Raw genomic sequence first — 19,594 nt, 5'->3', positions numbered from 1 at the left:
AATGTTCTAATTTTCGAATTCAGTCTAATTTGTTATAATAGTGTACTGAAGACAAAGTTTGCTGAGACTTATATGTTTCCTGAATTAAGTTTGAGAAAATATAATCAATGCTTTCTATACACTTTATTTAATTTTAAATACATTTGTACTGCCTGATTGGACTTAACACAGATATCTGCAAACTGTTTTTAGATGAGAAGTGTGCTTAATTACTACGTTCAATTGTTATTACCTTGAAAGTGTCTAAAACCCAATAATAGTTAAAACTTTGTTTGTGTCTGAAAATGGTGTCTCTTCTGAGTATTAGATAAGCAAATGAAAGCTGATGTTTTGATTAGCCTGTACACAGTTTGATTTTCTTAACTTCTAGAGCATAAAGTCAAATTCAGTAGCATGAAGCAACTTGGTTTCCTGCAACTACCAGCCTAAGTAAACTTTAAGCTTTATAACGTTGAGAAAAGCCTGTCCAGATTGTATAGTTATTGACATTGCTTAAAAATATCTAGAATACGGATGCTCTTTTGTGTGTTTCCAAAAGCAATATGATTACAGAGTTTTGTGGATTAAGTTACCACAGACTTTGAATTCTGACCTCCAGTCTAAAACAGCTTTAGAGGTTACTCGTTTTCCGATTTGTGAGACTGCAGAAAAGGAGCTAATGCTCCCAAATGGAAGGGGGAGGACAGAATCTTTGAAGTTGCTAGATTCCCTGCTCACATGGCTTTTGCAAATACAGTATAACTGCTTGGGATTTAAGTATTTCTAAAAGTAAAATAGGAAGTTCTTTATCTGTCATTACTACTTTGATTCTAATGTTTTATCCTTCCTAGTTTGAAAGTGATGAGTGCAATCCATGACACTTTAGTGGTGCCTATGTTAGTTTACTAAAGATGTTAGGTAGTTAGATATGTCTATGAAATGGACTTTCTTTTTTGAACTGATGGTCTTTTTTAATAACACTATTACAAGCTCAATCCAAACATTTCTAATATATGAATATCTAATTGATTTGAAAAGAACAAATTAACCATATTCTTTCTTTGACATAGTCACAGAAGAGCTTAAAAACAGATTAATCCATGCTAAATTGAAAAATCAGTAATAAAATTCCCAATGATGTACTAGAAACATAGAAACATAGTAGATTGACGACAGAAAAAGACCACATGGTCCATCTAGTCTGCCCTTATGCTTTTTCCTGTATTTTATCTTAGGATGGATATATGTTTATCCCAGGCATGTTTAAATTCAGTTACTGTGGATTTACCAACCACGTCTGCTGGAAGTTTGTTCCAAGCTTCTACTCCTCTTTCAGTAAAATAATATTTTCTCACATTGCTTCTTAACTTTCCCCCAACTAACCTCAGATAGTGCCCCCTTGTTCTTGTGTTCACTTTCCTATTAAAAACACTTCCCTCCTGAACCTTATTTAACCCTTTAACATATGTAAATACAGCATTTAGATCATGTCCCCCCTTTCCCTTCTATCCTGGAGACTATACAGATTAAGTTCATTAAGTCTTTCCTGATACGTTTTAGGCTTAAGACCTTTCACCATTTTTGTAGCCCGCCTTTGGACCCGTTCAATTTTATCAATATCTTTTTATAGGTGAAATCTCCAGAACTGAACACAGTATTCCAAATGTGGTCTCATCAGCGCTCTATACAGTGGGATCACAATCTCCCTCTTCCTGCTTGTTGTACCTCTAGATATGCAGCCAAGCATTCTACTTGCTTTCCGTAACCCTGACCGCACTGTTCTCCCATTTTGAGACTGTCAGAAATCACTACCCCTAAATCCTTCTCTTCTGAAGTTTTTGCTAACACAGAACTGCCAATACAATACTCAGATTGAGGAGTATAGATACTATACTATAATAGTATTAATACTATAGATATTAATATGAGAAACAGAGATCAGGTTGTAAATATTAGATCTGGATTGCTTCCAATGATCAGTACTTGAAGCAAAATTAATAGAAAATAATTGTAAACCAAAACTTTTAACAGATGAAGGTTATTGTGATGCATTTATGTGGATGCAATCTGAGAGCCAATTTGGCCTAGTGGTTAAGTAACCAGACTAGAAACCAGGAAAATGTGAGTTAGTCCCATCTTAGGTATGAAATCCACCTGAATAACCCTAGGCTTGTCATGTTGTCTCAGCACACAATGCCATGTTTGGGCAACTATTAAGTGCTTGCAGATAATGAAATATGGGAATTTGTTGAATGCATTGAAAAGAAAACAAAGGATATATCTTATTTTGTACAATAATACATTGCAGAAGCACAGATGGAGACAATATGTGGGGTGAATCATATGAGATGATGCCATTGAAATAAATGGCAGCTCTTTTAAATGAATATATATTCAGACACGTTATGGGAAGGTCTAGCATTCTGGAAAGGCTTTCCTACTAGGAAAGATAGAAGGAAAGAGCAGAAGAGAATGACCAGCAGCAAAGTGGACAGATTCAGTTATAGTGGCCATGAGTACACCATTGGAGAGTTTGAAAGAACAGATTAGGGATAGATTGCCATGGGAGTGGGGTGGAATCTATTTGTATGGTGGCTATAACTCAAAAACTACTTATTGGCACATAATTAATCAATGAATATTATTAGGGGATTGAACTAAGAAAGGAAAGGCCTCTTAAAAGTCTAGATCAACCATGGCTGCTCATTTGGTGCTATGGCCAATTATTCTTAACAAAATAATTGCCAAATGCATTTAGAATTAGAATTCTTTATTGGTCAAGTTGCTAAGTGAGGGGAAAAATGCAGGGAAAAGGTTGGATGTAAATCTAATGAATAAATAATAAATAGAATTAAATGTTTTATATTCTTTTTAGCTGCAATAACAATTAAATACTTGCTTTTGTTTTTCTTATTGAAATTAGTGGACCAGAGGAATACTTTCAATATAATTGAATCGTGTTCTATAGGGCATTTGATAAAGTAGACTATAACCTACTACTAGATAAAGTAGAAAAATGTGGGTTATATAGCATCATCATGGATGGATTCGTAGCTGGCTGACCAACCACACTCAACGTGCATTCCTCAATGGAACTGCATCTATATGGAGGGAAGTATGCAGTAGAATACCCTAAGGCTCTGTTTTAGGCCCAGAACTCTTCAACATTTTTATCAATGACTTGGATGAGGGGATAGATAAGGAACTCATCAAATTTGCAGATGACACTAAGTTAGCAAGAATAGCTAACACTCCAGAAGATTGGCTTAAGATACAGAAGGATCTTGGCAGACATGACTATTGGGTGCTATCTAACAAAATGAAATTCAATGGTGAAAAAAGTAAGATTCTACAATAAAATTCACAGGTACAGTATATGTGCTACCTTGCTCAATAACAATAACTGTGAAAGGGATCTTGGAGTCCTAATGGACAACCATTTAAATTTGAGCCAGCAGTGTGCAACAGCTATCAAAAAAGCCCACACAGTTCTAGGCTGCATAAACAGAGGGATAGAATCAAGACACGTGAAGTGTTATTACTACTTTATAATGTCTTGGTAAGTCCACATTTGGAATACTGCATTCATTTTTGGTTGCCACAATGTAGAAAAGATGTTGAGACTTTAGAAAGGGTGCAGAGAAGAGCAACAAAGATGATTAGGGGACTGGAAGCTAAAACATATGAAGAACGGTTGCACGAACTGGGCATGTCTTGTTTAATGAAAAGAAGGACTAGCAGAGACACGATGACAATGTTCCAATATCTCAGCGGCTGCCACAAACAAGAGGGAGTGAATCTACTCTTCAAAGCACCTGAGAGTAGGAGAAGCAATGGGTGAAAAGTAATAAAGGAGAGAAGCAACTTAGAACTAAGGAGAAATATCCCAACAGTTAGAATAATTCATCAGTGGAACAACTTGCCTCCAGAAGTTGTGAATGCTCCAACACTGGACGTTTTTATGAAGATGTTGGATAATCATTTGTCTGAAGTGGTGTAGGGTTTCCTGCCTAAGCAGGCGGTTGGAATAGAAGACCTCCAAGGTCCCTTCCAATTATGTTATTTTATTAGACTATAAAATCAATGGCTGAGATCTATTTTAAATGTTCTTAGATCCTATTAAAGATGAAATATGTTTTTAATTTATATTTTGGAATATTTTAAAAGACTTCAGGATTCTGATCACATGGATGCTAATCTTTGTCTTTTTCATAAAAATCCATGAACTGTTTCATAATTATAACTTGGTTGTTGTATAATTATATATATATATGTACTTATACATATACACACACACAAACACACACAAGGACACATGCATACACATATACATATACAATAATGGTCAGTGAGTGGTTTATTAAAAATGAATTATTGACAATTGAACTGGCAACTTATCATGATACTAACTTATTTTACTATTTGTTACATATCAGTGTAACTGAAACATGTTGTTTTGGAAACAATTTATATTTTAAAAGTTCTTGATAGATAAAAATTGAATTACACTTACAGCACATATAGATTCCAATAGGGTATGACTTTAATGTAACATGATGTTATAGAATCACATTGACAAAAGTAATGGCTTTGTCAATTTCAAAGGGTTAAGGTTGAAAATATAATTAGGTTATGAAAATATAATTCAAGATAATGTCAGGCACTTTTTAGCTCTGCAAGCTTTATTAACACAATATCATCAATTTTTCCTCAAGACAAGCAAAGAAGTCACAACTATCAAATTTATCCTAATGGTAACTTATGTTCATCCATCGTGCTCTAAGAGGACCTTGACCTCTAATGGTTTGTGGGCTGTATGTGATATGTCCGTAGGTGGCTGGTAAGGCCTATATGGGCACGAAATGTTGTGCCACATATTGGGCAGAATGTGTGGGCATTTGAAGCTCTGGCTTTGCTAAGAATGTTCTTCTGGCCTCAGATATCTGGCAGCCTTGGTAGATCAGTATGTGTCATGTTGGTCAATCTTGTGCCAGGGTTTCCCAGGGGTGGTGTTGATATTTAACCCCCTAAATGGTGGAGGGGTTATAGGTGTTGGGCACTTTTCCTTTAAGATTTTTTGTTTGTTTGTTGTGATAAAAATTTAATAAAAAAATATTTTTTAAAAAAAGATATTGAAGGACTTGAAGGAGGCTTTTAACGTGTCTTTGCATCGCTTCCTTTGTCCCTCATGCAATTGCTTTCCTTTAGACAGCTCACTATAGAGGAGCTGTTTAGGGATATGATGGTCTGGCATCTTAGTAACATGGCCTGCCCAGCGTGTCTGAGCTCTCATTAGCAGGGTGGGAACTGATGACAGGTCTGTTCTGGAGAGGACCTTATCCTGTCACCGGATCCTCTGAATTCTACGGATGCAAATAATAATAATAATAATAATAATAATAATAATAATAATAATAATAATAACAACAACAACAACAACAACAACAACAACAACAACAACAACAGAGTTGGAAGTAACCTTGTAAATCTTCTAATCCAACCTCTGCATGGGCAGGAGAACCTACACTACTTCAGACAAATGGTTATCCAACATCTTCTTTAAAAGTTCCAGATCATGTGGAAGTGGTTCAATTTCTTAGCATGTCTCCTGTATACAGTCCAACAGGATAGTTAACACTACTGCTCAGTAGACTTTGAGCTTTGTATCAAGGCTTATTCCATGTTGGTTCCACACATTGGTCATTAGCCTGCCAAATGCAGAGCTTGCCTTGGTGATTCTGCAGTTGACCTCAATGTCAATTGTCACTGCACGGGAGAGGGTGCTGCCAAGGTATGTAAATTGGTCCACTGCTTGTAGCTTTTGTCCCTTTACTGTGATGCTGGGCAGGTAAAAAAGAACTATGAGAAGTTTGGAATACTTAAAAAGTGTCAGGAATGAGATCTGAATTATATATGTAAATCCATCCTATCATATTTAAACTAGGCAAACTGATTTTTTTTATTTTTTTTATTGAAAGAAAGACATTCTGAAACACTTTAAGAGAAAGGAAAAATATATAACTAATCAATAATAAATCAATCAGTTTATATTAATAATTTGCCTCATGATTTATGTTCTATAATTAAGTATAAGCATAAGGACTAGGGGTTTTTGGAAGGATCTTCATTCTGCGACAATATGAGTAAAAATTTTCATTGGTTCATTTTTTTCTTTATAAACAGTCATTACATTTTTTTTGTTCTTTACATTAAAAACAATGGAAAGAGGTTGATGGTACAATAAAATCTAGTGGGAATGAAAGAAAATAATCCTATTATCCAAGGAGCATGTTGAACATTTATCTCTTAAAATTTGGAATCCTATTATCCAAGGAGCATGTTGAACATTTATCTCTTAAAATTTGGAATCCTATTATCCAAGGAGCATGTTGAACATTTATCTCTTAAAATTTGGAGTTCAGATGCTTTTTACAACATCAAGTGTGGTTAACTGTTGAATTTGGCCAGAATGTATGAGTAATATCATTCAAATCTAGCTTTCTGAATAACACTCTCCTGAAATTTATAAATTTCTTCATAACTGGAGTAAATAGAACTTGGTATTTTAAAAAGTTAGAAAACAGAAATAGCAGGTTTGTCCTTCTCTAATTTAGTCTACTTGTTTATATCTGCTCTTAAACAATCACTTGAAGCAATTCAGCTTTTTAAAAATAAATGTGTTGTTACGTACATATTTCTGCTACTATGCCTAAAATGAATTGCTGGATCAATATAGGTAACTTCAGAATCTCATAGAATTGAAATAAACTCTGAAATTAAAATAATTGTCTTAATCATTATCTTCATATTTTATCTGGCATACATTTTTATCAGAACTTTCAAGTAATGCATCTGCTTGAGGGTACTGGTAATATGTCAGTTCCGTATATCTCCTGTGCAAATTTACAAACAGAAGCATCATGTTTTGAAACTTCAGAGTATTTCAGAAGCAGTTTTGTGATATATCGCTAGGGACAGCTGTTCAAAAATATTTCATTGAATACAGTACTGTCAATGCTTGAATGTGTCTAAATAGCATTTATATGAACTTATATTTTAAGGGGAGAAAAAGAATACCTTCTTAATATTTCTTCTAATATTCTGGGTGTGTTCACAAAAGAAATATTGTAAGCCATGCCGTAATATTTCCATATATGTACAGTATTGCTAGTGCAAATATGCATCCCATAAAATGATTCCATTGAGTATTAAAGCTGCTTATGAACATTGTTATTTTAAAACTATCAAAGATAGCAAGATACTATATGAGGTTGCTTTATTCTGTCTTTGCCCTTCTTTCAATATTTGAAATGTAAGATTCCAGATTGTGTGGCTTTGGACATCATAGGCCAAATCCCAATATTCCATATGCAAATTGGGAAGAATATCTGATAGACCATTCTCTCTTCATCTCTGGAAGTTACCCTAGGCTGCATGGTTCCCTTCTGATATTTGTAGTACTAGCAAGCAGACAAGAAAATCTTGATTTAGTCCAGCAGCATAGAACAACTTCTTAATTTTAATAGCATTTTCTTGTACTGTATCTTAGTGATACTTGCTGATTTGTGTACTCCATAAAGATAGTATAAACTTCCCCAAAATTTGAATATTTGAATGGGAGCATACCATCCTTGGAAGCAAATAAAATTTACTCTTTATTATGGTTTTATGGCATTCTGCATTGTCATAGGGAGAAAGCAGTGGCCCTATGCTTTAGTGGTCAAAGAAATTCACCGAAATATGATACTGTGATTTTAAATATATTAAGTCACTCCCATTGATTTCAGTAGAATTTGCTACCAAATATGTTATGCATAAGTAGTATAATTTGAGAGTGTGGATTGGATATTCAGTGACAAAGAGGAGGCATCAATGAGAAGTACAGTGAACCCTCGATCATCGCGAGGGTTCCGTTCCAGGACTCCACGCGATGATCGATTTTTAGCGAAGTAGCGGTGCGGAAGTAAAAACACCATCTGCGCGTGCGCAGATGGTGTTTTTGCTTCTACTGCCGCCCGCCCTTTGCCTGCCCACCCCGTTGCTCGCGCAACGGCTTCCCTGGGTGCCCGCTCGCTTGGGAACATCCCAGCTTCGCTACCCAGCTGGGTAGCGGATCTAGGGAGTCCCCACCCCGCGCGCGTTGCTGGGGAAAGCGCGCGCGCTTGGGAACATCCCAGCTTCGCTACCCAGCTGGGTAGCGGATCTAGGGAGTCCCCACCGCGCGCGCGTTGCTGGGGAAAGCGCGCGCGCTTGGGAACATCCCAGCTTCGCTACCCAGCTGGGTAGCGGATCTAGGGAGTCCCCACCGCGCGCGCGTTGCTGGGGAAAGCGCGCGCGCTTGGGAACACATGGAAGGGCACGCATGCGCAGATGGTGGAGTTTACTTCCGGGTTGCAAACTAGCGAAATAGCCCTTTCGCGATCCTTGAGGACGCGAAACTCGAGGGTTCACTGTAATAGTTAACACTCCTCCCACAAAAGAATATACAGTCAAATTATAAAAAGACAATAAGCGCAAGAACTTCTACTATGAAGACATGATGAAATCAAATACTCAAAACTCTATTCTCTTCAGATAATGGTATTGTAGGTGGCTAATTGCTGAAAAGCAATGTATTAAAACAAATGTTAGCAATAAAATACAATTTCTGATGCTACTACCAAATTTAACACTTTATTAAATATTTGCTAGCACAGAAGTATAATTGTTTAGCAACATATTAGTTATCAATATATAATAAGTATACAGTACATCATTGTTTTACTCAATAATACAAATTGAAAACAGATCGTTATTTTCAGATCTATATGCACCTGTCTTATTTGAGATAGCTTATAGCTTAATCATTAAACATATATAAATAAACATGATTTAAATAGAGTACATAAAGTTACTATTGATTTGTAACACTGAAAAATGAAAAATGTCTAACTAATATTGTATTGTCATTGATAAGATAAACATTTTAAAACAGCTTCTAAAAATTTGGTTTCAATCCTACACTCACATTCTTGGTTTTAACGCTCAGTAAACTGAATTGGACATAATAGAACTGTATTATTAAAAAGTGTGGTTGGTATATTGTTGGTATATAAAGTGTTTGCCATATTGTTCTATTCTTTCTTGCCTTTTGAGAAAAATTCATTATATGTGTGTTTCAAAAAATATATAAAACCTTTTTCCAATAGTTTGTATAACCATATGTTTCAGAAATAAGACATTACTGTATACAGTGGAACCCCGACATAAGAGCTGCTCTACTTAAGAGCAACTCGAGATAAGAGCTGGGAGGGGAGAGATATTTTTGTTCTACTTACAAGCCCAAATTCGAGATACAAGCGCCAAGGAGCTGTCTCCTGAAGCCAAACGCTAACTTCCGCGTTTGGCTTCAGGAGACAGCTGCGAAGCGGCGCGCGTGTTTTAAAAGGTTGCAGCCGGCCTGGGGGGCTCGGGGGGGTGCTTGCAGCTTTCTTTCTTGCTCTTTTTCTTTCTCTCTTTTACCTTCCCTTCCTCTATTTCTTCTTTTCTTTCTCCTTCCCACCTTCTTCCCTCCCTCCCTCCCTTCACTCATTCCTCTCTTACTCTCCCCTTTCATAAGTTTCCTTGCTTCCTTCCTCTGTTCCTGTCCCTTCCCCCTTTCTTTCTTTCTTTCTTTCTTTCTTTCTTGCTCTTTTTCTTTCTCTCTTTTACCTTCCCTTCCTCTATTTCTTCTTTTCTTTCTCCTTCCCACCTTCTTCCCTCCCTCCCTCCCTTCACTCATTCCTCTCTTACTCTCCCCTTTCATACGTTTCCTTGCTTCCTTCCTCTGTTCCTGTCCCTTCCCTCTTTCCTTCCTTCCTTCCCACCCTCCGTCCATTCATTCACCCATTCCTCTCTTGATCGCTTAAAGCCGGTCCCTGGTGCAAAAAGGGTTGGGGACCTCTGTCCTACAGGATTGGGTGGCAGAGAAGTTGAACATATGTAAATTTAAAAGTTTAAGAAAGTTTACAAGTTAAGTGAAAGAAACTTCATTATTCATTTATATGTACATGTACATTTCTTCATTAAAAACATGTCTTTCTGCATAATTTAGACTAACTTTGTGAGTTTTTTGAGGGCTGGAACCAATTAAAATTATTTACATTAATTCCTATGGGGAAAAGTCGTTCGAGATAAGAGCTGCTCGACTTAAGAGCCCAGGTCCGGAACGAATTAAACTCGTATCTCGAGGTACCACTGTATATTACTCCAAATTAGTTAAATAAATTACTTATGAAAAGAACTCCCAAAATAAGGAGCATTCTATGTCATCCTAAAAGTATTTCATCTTAGTAAAACCTTCAGTTAAAATATTGCTTGATTTTATTGGCAATGCAGTTTAATATAACATTGCAAATTCTACTTCAAACATATGAATGAAAAGAGGGGATATATTGTGAATATATGTGTCATGCCACAGAGACAGACCTAACAGACATGTGGATTTTGACCTTAACCTTCCATATATGGAAGTGTCTATCATGATTTTTTTTGCCTTCACTAAGCAACCAGAATTCTGCTCAAGGCTGTCATAGCACAATTTCCTTGCCTTGTGGAAAGTTTACCCAATGTATTTTTTCTGAAAATATGTAAGCTGGACATTGCACAATATTTTTGTGAAGTATGTTGAGGTTATAAGTTTTTATTTATAACAAACTTAATTTGAAGCTAACTTTGTAACAATATTCCAATATTCAACTGTATACTTATATTACTTCATGTTGCAATACATTTCAGGCACTAACTATACCCTTCAGTCAAAAAGAGTTTCTACAGATATTTTACCATGTTTTAACAAACATTTTGAAAAATCTTGATAGTATCTTATTTGTATTGGAATTGGACCAGTATTAATTTCGAAATAAGTGTCTATTCTCAGATTGCTTAAATTGCTCAAACCAACATACATTCTCTATCTGGATTTTAGACAATTGTCTTACCTAAGAATTAGGTTTAAAAATAGCTTCTAAAGTATTCCCATTCAATTTTAAATATTTAACATACCCAAAGGCAACTACAGAAACAAATATTAGAGTCACTGCGCAGAAAAAAATGAGTAGAAATAAGGATGACGCAGAATTAATCCCCCCCTCCAATAAATCCCCCACCCCACGTTTGAATCCAAATGTATTTAAATCGTTTTATTATAAAACAGTTAAAAGGTTGCTGGTTTTATTCTGTCAAACTGCTGGAGGATAGCACGGCCGAGGGGGTTTAAGCGCTCAACCTTCTCGTTGTCTTTCGTATTTTTGCCCCTTTAAGGGAACAACCAGGGACAAAAATCCGACGCGCATCCAAAACAAGTGCAGATGCGGGAGTATTTGGTCTATTGCTGGATCGCCCTCTGCTATCTGGAGAGTGCCGCGAGCGCCGTGGTTGGTGGCCTGCTTTGGGGATCGGGCCGAGGGTTTAAATCCATCCACACCTCCCAGCTCTGTGCCCGGCTAAAGGACCCGGCGCCCGGACTAGTCCGCTCGGAAGGTTGCAGCGAGGGCTTTCCCGCGCCGTCCGCTCTGCGAAGCTCTACGTGGCTCGGGAGCACCCGGTGCCTCCGCGGCAAGAAAGAAGCCAACCCGTCGGCCCGCTTCTTGACAGGGCGCCCTCAGCTGCATCTCCCCCCCCCCTCCACCACCACCCACAGCTGTTTATGCACATGCCGCGGGATCCTTCATTTGCATACCAAAATTGCTTGCCAGCAAAGGTGGCCTCCGACGAGCCAGCCCCGAGGCTGACTTCGATTGTTCGCCCGTTCAAACCAATAAGGGCGAGGGACTGACTAGCTGCGGTTAGGGGACGAGTCGCCGCGAGGAAGGGTGTATTGTCGGGGGTGGGTGGGTGGGGGAGAAAGGCGGAAAAAGCCTCCGGGCTAGATTTGGGGCAGGCCTCCAACCAAGCCTGGGCCAAGGTAAGAGGCAACCGAGCGAGCGCCCTGACGAGGTTTTGGGCTGTTCCTTTGTCTGCTCTTCAGCCACCGTATCTCCGGGCCGCGTTTGCAGAGAGCCGAAGAGCGAGCGAGCGAGCGAGCGCCTTGCTTGGGCTGAGGGGAGGATTTGAGCGGGAACTTAAGGCGCGCGCCGCTTTTGGGGAACTGGGCGCCGCTGCGGACGGAGCCCTCAGTGCCGCTTCCGACTTTAAGCCTTCCTGGGAAAGTCCTCGTTGGCTGTTTTCAATTTCGCTCTGGAGACCCGAAGGCCCCCCTCGCCCTCCCCGCCCCTCCCGCCGCCGCCACCACCTCACTCTCTCTCCCCTTTGCCTCACACAGACGCTTGGCAAGCACAGCCCGCGGCGGCGGCGGCGGCAGCAGCAGAAGTCACCCACTCACCCGCTCCTTTGCCCTGAACGCGAAACTGTCCTCCAGAGCGAAGCGGCGCTTCTAGGCTGCGCTTGGAGTGGCTCAGGGGTTCCTGGTTTGTCTTTCGACCGGCGCGGGCTTTTGGGATTTTGAGAATAAAACGATGTGAGCAACACTGGTTGGTTCGCGTGAAGGGAGCGCCTAACCCGGGTGGATGCTGCAAAGCCGTTCGCTGTAAGTACAAACCTGGCTGTTTCGAAAACTACGTGGATTTGACAACTGTTCCTTCTTGTAAATAGCAGCAGCAATAGCGTTTAGACTTGTATACCCCTTCACTGTGCTTTTACAGCCCTCTAAGCGGTTTACAGGATCAGCATATTGTCCCCAACAATCTGAGTAAAACAGTGAGAAGCCCCCCTTCCCACATTTTATATATATGTCTCTGTGTGGGTGTATTACTCATATATATATGAGTAAATATATATACATATTTACTCACATATATATATAGGGAAGGGGGGGTCTCTCACTGTTTTACTCATATATCTATATATGTAAATATGTATATATATTTACTCATATATATATAAGTAATACACCCCCCCACACAGACATATATATATAAAATATATACACATACATATACTGTGTGAATATATATATGGGAAGGGGGGGCTCTAACTTTTACTCGTGCATATATATGTATGTGTGTGTATATATATTTGTTTTTGTACATTTTCACGGGTATATGTATGTAGATTGTTCTGAGTTCGGGTTTTGCCCCGTGTAATATTTTGAATGTCTATGCGATGTTTCGGTGAAATTATGTGATTTCACCAAAACGTCGCATAGACATTCAAAATATTACACGGGGCAAAACCCGAACTCAGAACAATCTACATATATATATGTAGATCTATCCTAGTCTCCTTTAATTTTCAAATTCAGCTTAAACATGTGACATATATATATATCTATCTATATATATATACATATATATATATATAGATAGATAGATAGATACATATGTGTATGTATGTGTGCATGTGTGTGCGTGTGTGTGTGTGTGTGTGTGTGTGTGTGTGTATATATATATATATATATATGTTTTCGTAGATTTTTGTTTTCGTAGAGCATACATACATATGCTCACATATACAAACATAGATAGATAGATGGATAGATAGATAGATAGATATCCCTGCTGAAGCTCTATAAGGAAGTCACCCGCAAGAGTGCCCTATATTGCAAAAACAAGCTTTCCAAGCAACTTAAGGGATTTCCCCCATCAAGGGATAAGATGCACATTTCTTCTTTCTCCCCTCCCTGTTAATACCTAATGTATGTAATGTACGTCACACAATTTTTTTGCCATAAAATTTGGCTGACGTCTTTATGTAGACGTCTTTCAAACCATACGTTCTGTGCTTCTAAAGCATTTATTGTGTTCAATTTGCTTGATATGACTGTTTAGTTTTCTCAAGTGTTCGCGGGTCACTGAAAATAAATAACCCAGTGATGAGTGATTTGTTTTAAAAAAAAGATCCTCGAATTGGTGAAAGACAATTCAGAAGGAAAGAAAATAAATTTGGAGGAAGGATGTGTGGCAGAAATTTTGACAGCTTACTCTGAAGGAGGAAATCCTGAAAAAATTGCTGAGCATTAAAGGATGACTTTATCAAGCTACCTGGCATAATTATAATGTAAAACATTTTGTATTTCTGGAAACTAAATGCTTACAATTAACTACCATTAGTACACTACATTTATATGAAGCTTCTGAATTTCATCATTCATAAAAAATGTAAGTTTCATTTTTGACCTATTTTATAACCAGATGTTTAAAATACTCAAACCATAATCATGTTAAATTAGCCTCAGATAACACTGTGAGTGCACTTACAAGGAAAATGATAAAATCTGAATTAAGAGTTTGAATAATATTTAAATCAGATAAATATATTTTTCTGGAAAATAAAAATTAAACTGACAAATTTTAAGAATAGTATTCTAGAAATTAGAGTGTTTTATTTATATTTACATTTTTATTTAAAACATACCCCATGTTATGCATTTTAATATTGCTCATTTTTTTCTTATTTTTCTGAAAAGATTATAGTTTTTGTTAATCCATGTCACAATATTTGTTTAAAACAAAATATGTGTTATTTAAATCTTGATACTATTTGGGTTGTAGTAGTCTCTTTAAATTACTTGTGTATACTGTATACCTTTGGAAGCTGAATCCCTGCACAGTGACAGATTTATAAAACAAGCCATTATTTCATTTTTCATAAATGCAGCATGGAAGTACATGGTTCCAAATGGCAAAGAAAAAATGGAGGAATGGCTTGTTGATGTTTTTGATATTATTCATAGAATTAGATCCCTGATTCAAGAGCAGATATTGTATATATATTTATCAAAAGAAAGATCCATTTTGTGCAAATCAAAATATTTTATTTTGACTTTCATGTCTATTTCAGAAGACCTAGAATTCAATTTTATATTTGAGTCATGTATCAATATATTTCATTAGGAATGTCAATATCTGTTGGGTGAAGATCCAATGCTAGTTAAACCAGTTTTAATAATTCATGCATTTTTGATACATTCATTATAAAGTACTGTAATTTTAAAGTAACTCTGTTTGAAACGGCAACATTGGTAACTCTCAAAAATCATTTTTTTAAAGGGGAATATTTGAAAAAAGTAACTAAAAGAATTGGGAGGGAGGGTTAGATTATAACTGTCTGAATATAATTTATTAATTTAAATGTAAACTATAGAGTATTTTTACTTCAAAGAAATTAGTTTTGGTTAAAAGAAATGTTTTATAAATTCCTTTTTATAACAATTGCTTCCAGCAATTTTTAAAAAGTCTGGAAAACCAATCATTTAGAAAACTACCTTCACTTTACTTGCTCTGTGCTTCTGAGATTTAGAAACCCTTCCCGTTTACAGTTTACTTTTCACGGAACATTATTAAGTTTCTGGCTTCATACATGATTTTATGTCAGATGCTTTTGATTTGTAATTTACCGAAGTATAATAAACAGTGCAAAAGTCATGAATTTTCTTCTGTATCCTGAGCTCTGTGGTAGGGAAAATGTGATAAAATGTGTACCTTAAGTTCTGTTTGATGAACTCTTAAAGCAAGTTTGCCTTCTGGAAATAATTTCTGGGGTTGAAGAGCATGGTATTAACAGATTTAATGTGGCTATTCATTGGATTGTTGGAGTACTATGTGAGGTTTAACAAAATGAGAGAGACAAATTGAATATCAACAAAACCTACATCTGTGAAGAATTATGAAGTTAATTAGAAAAAAAAGACCAACTGAAGAGATTTTATAAGTTGGTCACAATTTGGTTTTATTTATGAAGGTATTTAACAGTGCACTTTTATGCAGGCCTGTTCACAAAGTAAACTTTACAGAGCTGCATTAGTCTATTATCTCCATCCTAATTGTCACTGCAATTTTACTAAATAAAGTTTAAAATTCCGTCATATTTTTAGGAAGAATAAAAAAAAGCAGTTTTGCATTTTATCGAGTAATGATTTCTTATATGGCAAAAAAGTTCCAGATTTTGTCTTTTTAAAACTCATAGGTCTGATTTCATAACTTGATTTTTTCATATTGCAATGTAATCCTATCTTCCATTTTTAGTGCATCAGTTCTTCAGTTGATTCTGATTATTGCTGCTCTATGGAATGATCTGAGTAGTAAAACTATGATTTTGAAAATATTACACTTTCTGAGTAAAATTGTAAGCTACAGTAGATGTATATTAATTAAAGTACTAATAAGTGCCATTCATCCATGTGTTGTTCTCATTAATTTGTCATCATACTGCAATTACTCACTATAGTGTAATTTTGCATCCCCCATAGTCCTCTAAAAACATATGAAGTATAGTATTTTGTAAATTATAACTAATGTCACCAACATCTGTGTCTAATTGTTGCTTGCATTTGCATTCTTGAGAGTAGATTTATTTTTCCTGTACCACTATGTGGATTCATTTGACCAATCTAATAGATTAGTAGTTTTAAAGTTACAGTATTTTGATTAAAGAATTATTTTTAAATAATATGACGAATAACACATGGTTTAAATAATCCTTAATAGGCAAAGGATTGCAACTGAAGTATAACACAAAAATGAAGGTCTTACAAATGAACTCCACAGCTTCTATAATATTAAAAGATATGCAAATATTTGTATTATATATGGTATCATATATAATTCTAGCATACAAAAGACAGATATTATATTTACATGATTAGCACATTATATTCTATATATTAAATATAATACAAATAATATGAAATATAGACATATATTGTAGCAGTTAGTATCTAAAATACTAAAATACTTAAGAACAGATAGTTTTAAACATGCTACTTTCCCATCTATAATTTATTCAAAGTGTATTCAAGAAGCGTGAGGGAACATATCCTAAAGGCCAGTTTTGAATATTAGAGTAAAATGTTTCCATTTAACAATTACATCTTGAAAAAATCTTGAAAGAATATGGTTTAGTTGTTACAGGCATACACTTGATAGTTTGAATTAGCTTTTTATGGTCTCTTAAAAATACACTATGCAGCATTTTAAAACAACACAAAAATATTGTAGTTGTTATATGTCTGTTAAAGCATGCTTTTTGCCCTTATGTGTAACATTATATGTTGTCTGGCTGCTTATAGAAGTGGTGTGTGCTTTCTAAAGTAGCAATTCTGCCTAAGATTAAAAATAACAAAAACTACAAACACATAAGTAAGTGAGATTTGCTTAGATGACTTTTATGGCACTTAAAATGCCTGATCTCTCTTTGTTCTGTGATCATCTAAGAAATGTCAGTTCAGGTTGGGTGGAATTCTGAATTCAGTTTTTTAAAGATAATATATGACATAGCTGGAAAAGTTTCGTCTGTACTTTTAAGTAGCAGTGGATCTTCAACTGAGAAATGTATATCACCTGCTCTTTAGAAACACATTTTCTGTTAAATTTGTTTTTACATACAGATTATTTACAGATTATTTTGAAATTTAAAAGCTACTCTACGTTAAATAACTCTGAAAAGGTTCATATTATATTTAAAAGAAAAGGTTAATTGTCTGGAAGGATGATATTCATTGAAAACATATAGTAGCTTATTTAGCAATACTATTTTTGTATGTGGGAGTCATATTTTAAAAGACTGGATAAAGTTCATTTTTTTCTGAGGTTATTTTTAGCTTAATTTAGATTTGTGGGGGAGAACACAGATAGAAGTCTAGAGAATTTCTGGTCCAGTTAGACATGAAGAAACCTCGCAGTAGATTTTTAGAAGTACATAGCATAGCTGTATTTTACTAAGCACCTAACTCTAACTATCTGGAGTCTGAACTTTAAAACATAAATTGGGTGAAAAGATAAAAATGAACTTGTAGGCATAAAAGACTGTAAAGAGTTAAAGAGTGGGAGGGAGATATATTTTGGTTAGTGATAATAAAAGCTGGCTGATAGATCTTCAGAGGGTGTTTGAGTGTTAGAACCTCTTTCCTTAAAATTGCTTGCTCTGTTAATAACTTCCTTACCTAGGCACTTCTTCCTAAACTACTCTAAGAAGACAGCTTTACATGTTGATTGGGGGAGGGGTAATGCAGTGTGCAGCTGTCATAGACAAGTGATGAATCACTATCCCGTCATTTGGCTGCCTTCCCCTTGACATGGGCAGGAGGGGGATAGACCTGCTGGAGGAAACAACAGTTGAAGCTTCAATTTAAAGACAATATGTCTTTCACCGAAGTACTGTCCCCCTCCTCTTTAGGTTAAAAAACAGTATTATGATCCCCAGGAAGATTTCTTTGTTTAGTTAGATTAAGACCTGACATGAACATAGGATAACATAGATTTCTGTTTGTGTCCCTGGTTTGCAGGTGTAAAAATCCCAAACCAGTTCAGATGTTGCTTCTTCATCCTTTCGCAGGTAAGGTTAAAGTGAAAGTCGCTTCTCTATGGGAAGAAAAGCTTAGAATGAAGTTGTATTTGTTTACTTCAAGTGACAAATATACAAATGAGATTTGTTTCTTTATTTTAAGGTGGAGAAATGTTTTCACTCTTTGGAAAATACTTTAAATATTCTGAAATGATTATTTAAAAAGTACTTTTCTGAAATAAAAAAAATATTCTGTTGGTTGGAATTTTTTAATCACACTGATACAGAGGGTATATAAATGGGGAAAGTAGTAAATTTTTAAATATAAATTTGATAAACAGGGCCATTGCCAAAAGAATGTATTACAAGAAAGCAATTATCAGTGTTGAAAACTAAATACATTATATTGAATTTTGAAAAATATGCTTCTTTGCATGGGTTTAACAGAATACGAGGTAAATCTGTAAAGTTGTTACTTATTGAACGTTGTCTACCTGTAAATATAATTTCATAGTATTTTACAAATAAAATCCTCCAGGCAAATTTGAAAATCCAAACTAGTAAAAGTTTTAGCATTTTGGAAAGTCTAGAATAGATACCAATGATGTTTTTATATTGTAAAAATGAATAAAGTATTCTAGCACTATTTCTTTATTCAAAAATCTTTTTTTTCCAGAATGTGTGTTTTGACTATTTTGACAAAGCACAAATGGAAATTTGTTATAAAGACTGGTGTATATGTAAGAATGCTAGTATTTTACTAAAGCATAGTTAAAGAAGAAAACATTGGCAATGTTGTACCTAGCTGAGTTTTTATTTTTTTAAGTGACAGTTCAAGCACTGCAAAGTGCTAAGATATATTAATGCTGGAACCATTCATTGTGCATTGGTCTTATCCTTTTTCTATGGAGCACACTTTATGTAATCCACAAAGCAAACACCAGAACAGACATAATAATATTTTAATGCTGCATTTGTTTCAATAGAAACAGAGGAACAATTAAGTAGTTTGCTAGAGTAAACACATAGATCAGGAATATCTCATTCCTTGTCAACTATTGCTTCAAGTGGTTTTTTTTGGTTTGGAGGTTCATTGATGGTGGTAAATTATATGCAAGAAAGCAATGTTACTTTTTAATGCACTGCTATTGCCTCTGACACAATAATTTATACAAATACATGGTGGTGGTAGTAGTAGTAGTAGTAGTAGTAATAGTACTACTACTACTACTACTACTACTACTAATAATAATAATAATAATAATAATAATAATAATAATAATTTATTAGACTTGTATGCCACTCTCTCTGAAGACTCCGAAGACTTACTATATTATAAGTAGTATAGTAACTGGTTTTTGCTATGTTAAGGTTCTCC

General features: G+C 35.7%; 1 protein-coding gene across 7 annotated transcripts in view; it reads left to right on the top strand.

Moving 5' to 3' along the window:
* The first annotated feature begins 11,671 nt into the window (after positions 1–11,671).
* The window catches only part of EYA1 (EYA transcriptional coactivator and phosphatase 1), an 89,890-nt gene continuing 81,967 nt past the window's right edge, over positions 11,672–19,594 (top strand). For 5 of the 7 annotated variants that reach the window (XM_070747925.1, XM_070747922.1, XM_070747920.1 and 2 more), the window contains exons 1-2: positions 12,273–12,523; positions 18,218–18,267. The gene's annotated coding sequence lies outside the window, so the exon portion shown is untranslated. Of the gene's footprint in view, positions 11,903–12,079; positions 12,524–18,217; positions 18,268–19,594 lie in introns of those variants that run through there. The other 2 variants (XM_070747923.1, XM_070747924.1) reach the window with 2 other exon arrangements.

The sequence above is a fragment of the Erythrolamprus reginae genome, chromosome 3, assembly GCF_031021105.1.
Source record: "Erythrolamprus reginae isolate rEryReg1 chromosome 3, rEryReg1.hap1, whole genome shotgun sequence".
NCBI lineage: Eukaryota > Metazoa > Chordata > Lepidosauria > Squamata > Dipsadidae > Erythrolamprus > Erythrolamprus reginae.
Note: the sequence above shows the minus strand (reverse complement) of the source record. Positions and strands in the feature narration are given on the sequence as shown.